At 38.6% G+C, this 7867-nt stretch overlaps 1 non-coding gene across 1 annotated transcript; it reads right to left on the bottom strand.

Moving 5' to 3' along the window:
* Positions 1-1887: 1887 nt before the first annotated feature.
* Trnat-agu (transfer RNA threonine (anticodon AGU)) lies at positions 1888-1961 on the bottom strand. The gene has a single exon. It is a non-coding gene; the product is annotated as a tRNA-Thr (tRNA).
* Between the last annotated feature and the right edge of the window lie 5906 nt (positions 1962-7867).

Genomic DNA, 7867 nt, shown 5'->3' with positions numbered 1-7867 from the left:
ACCACGAAGTGTCAGGTGAACACTTTTCAACACCATCACAGTGCATTTTCTACACCTGTGGCAGTGGTCCTCTATTGAAGTTTGATCGGTGTTAGATTTAATACCCATGGTGTTAAATCTAACACCGATGTTTTTACAGTGTGGTTAGACACAGATCACTCAATAAGCAATATGCCCATAACGCATTTACTTATAGTATTCCAAAGAGATACATAATGGTGTAGGTAATATACATGCATGTCATGAACAATAGGCCTTCTCGTTTTAAGGAAGAGAGGAAATACAGATATAAATAATGAGATATCAATGTTACGACACAGACACTATTTATGGAGCCGTGTGTGCAAGCAAAATAATATTATGGTGACAAAAACAATACGTACACACTCAGTTGGGCACGCATAAGAAACACATACACAATAGATATAGGAGCAATATTGTAATAAGAACAGAGATCACAATGACATTTCAACACAGCAAAGAACAAGGTAAAAAGAGAAGCAGAGAAGAGAGGAGTGTGAACATGCCACTCCAATTTCAGGAAAAGTGAAAATACGAAGATTACACCATTAGCGAATTTATTATAATTATATCGTATTTAGAAAACAAATATTGTCTCAGTTTACATATAAATGTAACAAACTTCGACAATCTGCTTTAACTGTTCACATGATTACTTAAAATCTTCGCTGATATAGCAACAATCTAAAATAATACGAAATGTGAGCTCCACGAGCCATTTTTGCCTTTATGGGAGATTGATCATTGCCAGCACTTTATCGACATGATCATCCTGTCCATATTACCATAATAGTTGGCCTCCCCTATATACTCAGCAACAGTTTATACTATTAGTGCAATGAACAAGTACATACATTTTGATATGGCTTACCCTCCCTTTTCCACCATCACCACCTTCATTCTTCATAATCATCATCATCATCGGCAGCAGCAGCAGTAACATCAACATAATCATCAGCAGCTACAACAGTATCTGTGACATGGTTGAGATAACAGGAATCTCATAAAAGTTAACATGGTCATGCAACAAACCACCATAAGCATCAAATGAACCAACTTCAACTTTAAAATCTTATAGTATATCACCCTAACCTGTACGTCCAAACATAATGATCAACATTATTTTTGCTTGGTGTCTCTCTCAATCTATTTCCTTTTTTCTTTCTTTTCCTTGGATTGCTTGCTACGTTCCATTATTGCAGGAGTCAATGAAGTGATCAAAATATTAATGAAAGTAGTAATTTCAAGTTTTTGTTTTTTTTTTACGATGGGCAAGATGCACTAAAGCTGCACAAATCCCTACACAGAGTATTTTGCTAACCTGGTTGTGTGTTGATTTCTTATTGATCAATAAAGCCAATGATGGCTTCGCTTTAACCAATGAGGATACAGGATACACTCTAAAAAAAAATCCGGGTCAGAACTGACCCGGAACTGGGTCCGTTGGGGTCACACTCCGTTCCGGGTAAAAAATGACTTGGAATTTGGTCATGAAGACCCAGAATGGGGTCACCCTGACCTAATTCATGACTCTGGATGGGGTCATATCTGACCCCATTCCTTGTCATTTCTGACCCGTAACGGTGTGTGACCCCAACGGACCCTCTCCGGGTCAGTTCTCACCCGGATTTTTTTTTTTAAGAATGTAGACAAACTAAGAATGTAGACAAACCTTTTCGAGTATAACAAGCTCATATATTTATGTATGTGTGTAGGTATGTATGTATACATGCATGTATGTACTATGCATATATATATATATATATATATATATATATATATATATATTATATATTGAAACAAGAAAGAGAAAACTGACCAGAAACAAATAATAATAAATAGTGAGAACTTTGAGCAAAGAAAATGGGTTTTCATCGGGATTCGAACCCGAGACCTCCGGATTACTAGACCGGTGCTCTACCGACTGAGCTATTGAAAGCCCTAGATCGGTGTTCGTCCCAAACCCTTAATTCTCTTTGCTCGTGTGGTCAGAAGCTATAGTGTGTGTATGTGTGCCACACACACACACACATTAACCTGATATAAACCCAAAGGATGTAAATCAACTTTGGAATAGTTTCCAAAGTTGATTTACATCCTTTGGGTTTATGTCAGGTTGGTGTGTGTGTGTGTGTGGCACACATACACACACTATAGCTTCTGACCACACTAGCAAAGAGAATTAAGGGTTTGGGACGAACACCGATCTAGGGCTTTCAATAGCTCAGTCGGTAAAGCACCGGTCTAGTAATCCGGAGGTCTCGGGTTCGAATCCCGATGAAAACCCATTTTCTTTGCTCAAAGTTCTCACTATATATATATATATATATATATATATATATATATGGGCCGTGACGCGAGAAAAGGGCCCTTAGGGCATTATACACCGAAAATGAGTTTTCACCTCCATATTGTAGAAGAAACTCTGACGTATTAGGATATGCAAACCTTTGTCTGAAATTCCACTCCTAAATGCTCCAATTACGACATTCAAAACAGTACGTTTTGTCCAAATCCTGTCACTTTTTGATGCGTCTATGCATTTCCGCGTAGTTAGCTAGTTGATCATTTTTTGCGCGTATTGCTTTGTTAAACTTCCGCGCCGTTTTCTGGCGTTTGCGCGCAGCGACGCTAAGGGCCCTTTTCTCGCGTCACGGCCCATATATATATATAATCAAAATATTGACGTTTATAAATTAATTAAGTTAATAATGTCGTTGTTCTCATGTTCCTTAGCCATGGCGTTTGGTCAACGGAAGGTTGCGAGCCTGTATTTTTCAATGATACATTTGTCAAATGTAACTGTACCCATCTCACCAGCTTTGCCGTCCTACTATCTGCCAAGGTATTGTGTATTTCTTATCAATACAGCACTAAACCTGGTCTGTGCTGTTTGTAGTTTTGATATCTCATTCGACAGAATTGTATTATTTTTCTCTGATAAAAGAAAGCAATATCTTAAAAGCAGAAAAGAATTCTTAAAATTTGTAATAAGAAGGCATCCGAAAATAAAACTAACTCGCTCGGTTGAAACAAGAAGGGTTCTTATATTGTGTCGAGAATCATTGGAGGCGATTGACCGACCAGATAAATCAATACTGTATTCTGAAAAACCGAAACAAATTACACTGAACAGGAATGATGACATAGGAGTCTCACCTATTTCAGAAATGTAGCAATGTAATACCATTACAATACCACGTGCTTGACAAGTTTACTTGTGTAGAATTTAGGCATGTTTTCTTTCTTTGTTCTGCTTCCTTGAGACCCTGCTCATGCATTCTTATAGTGAGGCTGCCATGTCATCATCCTTGTTCATTGTGATTTGTTATAAATTTAGAAAACATTCTTATTCCCCATACCTATCACTATAGATCCTGAAACTCTGTACCCAATATAATCAATTTATAGTTGTTCATATGTAAAAGTCTGAAATTGATCCGGAGGTCTCCTTTTAAATGAATTCAGTTCACTGAAAGTCGTCATTTGTCGCACTTGTTGTCGCAATATTGAAAAATGATAAAGCATTCATGTTGTATTTTTGCTTTTATTTTTTGCAATTAGGCTCCAGTTGCAAGTCATGCGATAACACAGAGCTACATGTCGAAGTGTTTCGGGGCGTGCTCCATTTTATCATATGTCTTCGCGATCGTATTATTCGCCATTACGAGGTAGGAATTCCTACGTATTTTATATAGGTCTACACCATTCTCAGAATAATGATCCTTGTAGTAAATAGGATGGGTTATTTTTCCATGTCATTAGACAATATATATGTTCCACTATATATTCATGTTGGGCATCATTGTCTTATTTCTTCCATGTGTTTATTTTACTTTGAAGATCTGAGCCTCATAGAGCCATCGGGCATTTACTATTCGTTTTAATATATAGGTCTGCAATAAGTTTGACAAAATATGATTGTGATATTTATGCTTGCTTTGAGCTGTCGGATATAAGTTTGCAACCGTGTAACTTTGATTTTGTGTGATATGTCCTTGATTGTCAGATACTTGATGATGACAGATAAGTTTGATTCCGAAATGAAGATTAAAATTATTTCATTACGCACTCAAACAATCATTTATTATCAGCAGAAGGGGTTTTTACTAATCTCTCCCTCTCTCTCTTTCATTATCTCTCACTGTCTTCGTTTTACATCAGAACTCACGGCCTTGTAAAAATCCAGATTCACATAAATCTCGCCGTTTCGACAGCTCTTGGGCAATTTCTGTTTCTCACTTCCGTCGAACAGACTCAGAATAAGGTTAGTTTGTAATTTAAACCCAGCAGCGTGGGGATACCATAGAGTGGAAAGACTGGCCCGGTTCGGAAACATTCGAGAATCACGGTAACAAATTGTGCGCTGCTTAGGCACTGATCTCTATGTAAGTACACATACAGCCGAAATGTCTCGACTATATTCGACTGTTACCGACGAGGGTAAGTTTCGATGCCTATGATCGCTGACCGGTGCTATTCGTGACTTTTTTAATGTACCCCGATGAGCAGCGAATAAATGTTGCCATCCATTAATCCCCACGCTACAGGGTTTTTAAAGAAGTGTTCTTGAATTTTCCTGGTCACCTTTTCATCAAACACGTAAACGGACATTTTGAGAGTTTAAAATGATACATCACTGAAGAGAAATGTGCCAAGTATAATTCGAAAGATGCAGGGTTATACCTCAAACGAGCTACGTCAAACTAATAAAAGGAAGTAAATTTTTGCTTCCTTTAGAGATTTCATTGCTTATTGGCATGAATTTTCATTAGTGTTTGAATATGATGTCACAATGACGCAAAACCAATGGGGTTTTATTCAAAATAAAAAGATATGCATATATATATTAATATAGTTGACCAGCGGCGCAGCAGACAACTAGCAGAAAATTTTGGAGAGATTATTATATATATATATATATATATATATATATATATGAAGAGTTTGATTGCAAAACGCAATAAATCTTTTTCACTGAATTGAGAAAAATAAGATTTTCTATTTCGAATATTTCTTGAAGAATAAAACTCATGATTTTTTTTTCTTGATTGTTGAGCTCTGTGAAAATATCAAAATCACACATTGAGCTAAAATCTAAGTATGCAAGATTTCTGGGAAAATTAATAAATTTGAATGATTTTTATCAAAATGCAATAAATCCACAGTGTCCCTTTCATTGCAAAACGCAATAAATCCAAGCTGTCCGTTATGCAAGTGTATTTTTTCAATCAACATTTTGGAGTTGTTTGGGGCAGCAGGTACATCAAACGCACACAGAAACAAACACATTCAAACACACACATACACCATGCGCACACACGCACGCGCACACACACATACACAAACACACATGCACGCACGCATGTATAGTGCAGATTGCGGGCATGAAGAAAGACTAGGTTTTCGAACGCATTCATTGCACCCTTTCTCTCCCATGCGCGCGCGCACACACACGCAAGCACGCACACACACACACAAACACACACACATACACAAACACACACACACACACACAAACGCAAGCACACACGCACAAACGCACTCGAAGTTCCTTTGGAGAAGTTCTTTGTGGAGTCTGTTATTTTAAGAGTTTTTTTAGGCAGCTGGTATGTACATTACACACACATTTACAAAGACACAAACATGCAAACCCACACACACACTCCCGCACACACACACACACACACACACAAACTCACGTGCAAACAGACGCGAAATACAAAAAAATAAGGCAAGTGCCATAATGTGTCTCGCCCATTTGCGTACAAGAAATTGTATACGAATGGGATATAACAGCTAAAAAGATATAAAAGGGTAAAACTTCATGGCAAAAAGAAACGTGCCATAAAAACTTAACATTGGACCCTTAAAGTTCGTTGACCCCTGCCTGTGACCTTTGGCCTTGTGGTGACCATCCATTCCCCAAGGGACATCTACCATCCAAGTTTGGTCACAAACGGACCTATGGATCAAAAGTTATGACTCATAATAGAAACGCGCCATAAAAACTTAAGGTTGGACTCTAAAAGTTCGTTGACCCATGCTTGTGACCATTGACCTTGTGGTGACCATCCACTCCCCAAGGGACATCTACCATCCAAGTTTAGTCACAAATGGAGTTACGGATCAAAAGTTATGACCCATAATAGAAACGCGCCATAAAAACTTAACATTGGGCTCTAAAAGTTCGTTGACCCATGCTTGTGACCATTGACTTGTGGTGACCATCCATTCCCCAAGGGACATCTACCATCCAAGTTTGGTCACAAATGGAGTTATGGATCAAAAGTTATGACCCATAATAGAAACGCACCATAAAAACTTAGCATTGGGTCCTAAAGTTCATTGGCCCCTGCCTGTGAGCTTCGACCTTGAGGTGACCTTCATATATGGTAAAATGTGAAACTTTGTTTGACCCCTCATCCCCCGAAGTTTGATTGTAATTGAAGCTCAGAGTAAAGAGTTATTGAAGTTTTTATAGCATTACGGATAGACAACGGACGGACGAACGGACGACGGACGACGGACGGACAGACGATCCAGGCGATCCCTTAGGGTGGGATTTCACGGAGCACGCGAATGATTTGCGAAGGACGCGAATGACAAAATCCAACATTCGGAAAAGTTTTTCTCCGAATGTTTTCCGACAATGAAGCCGAAAACTATTCTTGCGCAATTTGTGCGAAGTTTCCACGACGTATGTGCGAATGTCGTGTGTATCATTGCTAAAGTACAGCATGTTACGTACACGAAGAACACGCGAAGGAAATGCGAACAACGAAAAATTTTCAATAATCATGGGAGAAAATGTACCCAAGGAGAGGCGGAAGCTGTCTTGAGTTGAATTTTTTTTTCTTTCCTCTATCTCTCCTTTCTTTTTCTCTCATTTTTCTATTGTGTGCTTGCCTACATTTTTTTCCTATAGGACGTATCTCCACTAGTAAAGCATATGATTTTTTTTTTGCAGTTTTTACAACACTTACATAATCTCTATACTTCAAATAAAATTTTACATACTTTAGATTAATTTTAACTGTATTCTGCGATTTTTTTCTATCAAACATTTCTTTCTCTTTGCTTGTCTTTAATTTCTTTTGTTACTATAGTTGCTGATAATTGTTTGATGTTTAGGTGTACGCTACGATTTTTATTTGTAGAAAACGTATATGCCATACATCCCCCAAACGTGCGCTCAACGTTCGCGAGAATGTCTCAAAAGGTACGCGAACAGTTTGCGATTACGTCGTAAAATGATCGGAAAAACTTCGCAGATTTCGCGTAACATACGCGAGACATTCTCCATAGTTTCGGAGTCTGTTTGGGGTTTCACGAACATTTTGCGAACATCGCGCGTGTCTTGCGAAGGTCTTGCGCATATGACGAGGCTTTAAAGACACTTTCGAGAACAATTCACGAGCAAATCACGACCAAGTGTGCGGAAAAGGTTCGCAAAAAATTTCAAACTTTTTTGAAATTCTCGCCGAAGTAAAAACGACATTCGCGAACAATTGACGACGCTTCCGAACCCTCACGTTCGTTTGGCGATCTTTTGCAGACCAAAATGCGAATACTGGATTTTGCCATTCGCGTCCTTCGCAAATCGTTCGCGTGCTCCGTGAAATCCCACCCTTAGGGTGGGATTTCACGGAACACGCGAACGATTTGCGAAAGACGCGAATGACAAAATCCAGCATTCGGAAAAGTTTTTCTCCGAATGTTTTCCGACAATGAAGCCGAAAACTATTCTTGCGCAATTTGTGCGAAGTTTCCACGACGTATGTGCGAATGTCATGTATATCATTGCTTAAGTACAGCATGTTACGTACACGAAGAACACGCGACG

Source organism: Diadema antillarum, unplaced genomic scaffold (assembly GCF_040938485.1).
Source record: "Diadema antillarum isolate AM-2024a unplaced genomic scaffold, OU_Dant_1.0 seq00000527_RagTag, whole genome shotgun sequence".
NCBI classification, from domain to species: Eukaryota; Metazoa; Echinodermata; class Echinoidea; order Diadematoida; family Diadematidae; genus Diadema; species Diadema antillarum.
The sequence above is the reverse complement of the archived record's forward strand: the minus strand, read 5'-3'. Positions and strand labels throughout refer to the sequence as shown.